Below are 4,392 nucleotides of genomic sequence, written 5' to 3'. Positions count from 1 at the left end.
TGTGGTGGTTAAGGTGCTAGACACTCCCATATGGCTGACCATGGTTTGAGTCCCGGACCTGGCAGCTTGCTTTCTCAATCTTTCTCTCTCTTTCTCTGGTCAAATTTAAATAAATGAATGAATAAATAAAATAAATAATTATATTTAAATTTTTTTAAAAAAGCTAATCTGTGGTCTATTAAAAAAAATTACGTCTTTGGGAACCAGCAGTTAGCGTAATGGCTATGTTGCTGGACTCCCACGTAGTCAACCGCAGTTCGTGTCCCAGACCCGGTGGCTTAAAACTCACGCCGGGCGCATGTGCGTGCGTGCCCAAGATCCCGGGAGGAGAATGGAGGAGAAGGGATTGCGGCGTGACCATCCCCCCTGGGGGGTGATTTCTCGCTTTCTGTCTCTATGTCTCTCTCTGTCTGTCTGGCGAGCGCACACGCCCTACAGTGAAAATCTCTCAAAAAAAAAAAAATTACCTCTTTTAAAAGGGGAGGGGGTGCCAGCGTAGTGGTTGAGATACTAGACTTCCCACATGACCAACTGCAGTTCAAATCCCGGACCTGACAGCTTGCTTTCTCACTCTCCCTCCCCCTCTCTGGCAAAATCATGTGAAATAATAAATATATACCATACATATATGCACACATAAATAATTCTTTTTTTTTCTTTTTTTGGAGAGGTTTTGGCTATAGGGCGTGTGCGCTCTCCAAACAGACAGAGAGAGACAGAGAGACAGAAAGCAAGAAATCACCCCCCAGGGGGGATGGCCACGCTGCAATCCCTTCTTCTCTGTTCTCCTCTCAGGATCTTGGGCACGCACACACACGCACCCGGCGTGAGTTTTAAGCCACCAGGTCCGGGACGCAAACCGCGGTTGACTACATGGGACTCCAGCGACATAGCCATTACGCTAACTGCTGGTCCCACACATAAATAATTTTTCGAAAAGAAATAAATAAATAATAACCATTAGGTGTTAGAAAGTCTTGCCTCGGTTACCTCCCTCCCCCAAATTAGCCCCACTGCATTAGATCTCTAAAGATTTTCAGGTAAAAGTCTAAGAAGAAACTTTTCTTGGGGCTACAGGCGGCTTTGGGAAGTGGCAGAGGTGAGGCCTTTCCGTGCCATCAGCTCATCCTCAGTCCCAGTAGGAACACGCAGCCTGCCAGTACCAAAGGTCAGTCTTCAACACACAGCATAAACAAGCTGTTCTGCGTCCACCGGACAAGGCCACGAGGTCTGCATGAGTCACACTTCTACACCGATAGTAGCTTTATCCTTCTCAGATCTGCTCACAAACATCTACCACAAACGCGGCCCGAGACCATGCACCTGTGTGGCCTCCGGAGCACACTGCCATGGTGGTAGCAGCACCTTGGAGACGGAAGCAAGGCTTCACAACAGTCCACTGGACAGGCCAGTAAGCAGACACTACGCGACTGCAGTCTGAGACTTGTAGTGGCTGCATTTTTAAGCAAGTTACTTGGTTTAGGCAAATATAGTTATGACACAGCTGTTAGTTTCAGTACTTCTTGAATACTTAATGGTACAATAAAAATTCTTCAATGACTGAGGTATTCAATGTGGGTATGCCCATTCTACGCAACGGTTCCTACCATTTCCTTCCTGAACGTACTTGCCAGAGGGAATGCCCTCATCGGAGAGCGGGGAGAGGGAGAAGGCACCGGCCCAGTGCAGCATGGCCGCGGCAACCCCTCTCCATCTCTCCAGCCTGCGAGCATCTGGGGGCACTCAGCACATGGCCCGGTTTTCAAGGTACCAGGGCCAGTATTCAGCCCAAGTTCGTCCATGCGGAATCTGGCCGCCTTAACAGCTAAGCTCCAGGGCGCGCCCAGTTTGTCAGTTGCCGTGTCTCGGCCTTTCACAGTGTGTGCCCCTTGAATAACGGAAGTGCGGGCAGCACAGGTCCGCTTGCACCCAGGTTATTATTATTTTTAACTTGCTATAGTGCACATACGCTTGCTGGAAGGAGAGGGACAGACGGAGAAGGCACCCCTCAGGGAAGTGGCCATACCGCAATCCTCTCTCCTCCATTCTCCTCTCAGAATTCTAGGCACCTACGCACAGGTGCCCGGCACGTTGTTCAAGCCGTGGGGTCTAGGACTCGAACTCTGTCAGCCCGGTGGGATCCGGCCACCTTCACCGTCGTGCCACCGGGCTGGTCTCAGATTTTTTTCAATAGATACTGTAAATGTATCTTCTCTTCCTTATGATTTTAATAAACATTCTCCTTTTCTCTGGCTTACTTTGTTGTAAGAATACTATCTATAACACACACGACATGCGGAATAGCTGCTGCTCGACCGCGCTGTCAGTAAGGCTCTGGTCAGCAGCAGGCTACTAGTAATTAAGGTCGGAGGAGTCGAAAGGTCTGCGGATTTTTTCACTTTGCCATCTATCTTGAGGAGAGAAAAACCCCCGTGCTATGGTAACCTCAAGGCGTGTACCCTGTAACTTACCAGCACAGAGTACCCGAATGGGTTTGCGGCCCAGAGCATGTGGGGTTCGGGAGGCGGCCCACCTGGGTCCTGGTGTAGCTCCACTGAGCGGCTCGGGACAAATCAAGACCCTTGGGCGGGCCTGTCTGAAGGAGACTAGAGGGAGCATCCGGGCTTGTTTGGACGAATTGTTCAGTGACAGGTGAAAAGTTTCGGAGGGGTTGGCTCACTGTGGGCAACTGTCTTTGGACAGGAGACCAGAGCCTGGTATCTCTGTGTGTAACAAACTTCTTTTGCCAGTCAACTTCACACCCTCCCAGCTAAAGATGCTGATAATTAATCATTCTAGTAACGGGCACCAACACAAGGTTAAGAACAGATACAAAACTAGTACTCCTTATAGCTGTCTTACCTGTGAGGTCACACTTCCAATACTCCATGGCTATATTTCACTTCAGGGTAATTCTTTTTAAAGATCTGTTATGGGGTGTGCCCTCACCAGAGAGACACAGAGCCAGAGAGAACGCACTCCTTGGAGGATGGCCACACGGAAATCCCTTCTGCTCCACTCTCCTCCTGGGATTTGGAGCACAGGCACAAGGGCCTGTGTGAGTTTCAAATGGGAGGTCCCGCACTCTAGCCAAGCAGTAGGCCATGTGGGATCTGTCAAGTCACCTTCCTACCAAGCCACCAGCTGGCCCCCCTTTTTAAGAATTATTTAATTTTATTAATTCATTCATTTATTTTAATTTGACCAGAGAGAGACACACAGAGAGAGAGAGAGAAAGTGAGAAAGCAAGCCACCAGGTCCGGGACTCCAACCGTGGTCAGCCATGTGGGAGTCCAGCGCCTTAATCACCATGACCCAGCCGGCCCCTATTTAAGGGAAATTCTGAGTCAGCCAGCTTAGTTCCTGGATTTGGTTATGCAGAACTGGGATCAATCAAGTTTAAAAACAGCTGGAAATAACTGCTAACAAATGTAAGTTGGAAAAGACAAAGGCGGGTTTTTAAAGAAAAATGACTGAATGAGGGTGAGGCAGTGCGAGAAAGGGGCCAGGTGAGGTTCACAGACCCTTCTGGCAGGCAGAGCAGTGGGGAAGGCATTTTGGCTGGGTGGGCAGCCATGCAGTCCATGAGAAATGACGGAAAAGGTTTGAAGGCATTTGCAGCAAATTAATACCCCCCACCCATCCTGCAATTGCTTTCATTTCCTCTTTAGGCTGCAGAAGTCTCCAATTATAGTCACATTATAGTGCCATTTATTTGACATTTACAAAGACCCCTTGTGTACCAGGCATTGTGATAAGCACTTAAACATGCACTTTCTCCACAGTAGGTGGCATGGTTGTTAAGGCGCTGACCTCCCACCTGGCGCCAGGCAGTTCAAGTCCTGGATCTGGTGGCTCACGCCCTTGCGCGCGCGCGCGCGCTCTCTCTCTCTCTCTCTCGCTCGCTCGCTGCTGAGCACATGTGCCCTATAGCAAATTAAAAATAATAACTCTGGGACCCAGCAGGTGGCATGGTGGTTAAGGCTCTGGACACTCCCACATGGCCGACAGGGTTCGAGTCCTGATCCAACGGCTTGCTTTCTCACTTTCTCTCTCACTCTCACCCTCTGTCTCTCTCTGGTCAAATTAAAAAATAATGCATGAATAAATACAAAATAAAATAAATAATTAAAAAAACAAAAGTCTGCTATCTTTAAAAAATAAAAATATAATAAATAACTTTAAAAAAAAAAAAACCGCCTTTTCCCCTCTGACCCTGAAAAAAGCAAAGCAACAAACACCTTCTTGATTGCTATTACAGCCACTTCGATTTTAGGGGTAGGAAGTTGAGGTTAGAAAGGTAAACGTTTTTAGCCAGGTTCCCTCGAGCTAAGGGACAGGTGCTTCCTTCACTCGAAGCTCGGCCGGCGCCCAGACGCCCTGCCGCAGCGT

General features: G+C 48.6%; 1 protein-coding gene across 1 annotated transcript in view; it reads right to left on the bottom strand.

Moving 5' to 3' along the window:
• Positions 1-2,951, bottom strand: part of LOC102487641 (ATP-binding cassette sub-family A member 17-like) — a 105,360-nt gene extending 102,409 nt beyond the window's left edge. Inside the window, 1 exon segment of the mRNA XM_027771011.1 lies at positions 2,863-2,951. The gene's annotated coding sequence lies outside the window, so the exon portion shown is untranslated.
• Positions 2,952-4,392: the final 1,441 nt, after the last annotated feature.

This window comes from Tupaia chinensis, unplaced genomic scaffold (assembly GCF_000334495.1).
Source record: "Tupaia chinensis unplaced genomic scaffold, TupChi_1.0 Scaffold000178_1, whole genome shotgun sequence".
Lineage (NCBI taxonomy): Eukaryota > Metazoa > Chordata > Mammalia > Scandentia > Tupaiidae > Tupaia > Tupaia belangeri.
This window is presented reverse-complemented; position numbering and strand designations above follow the sequence as displayed.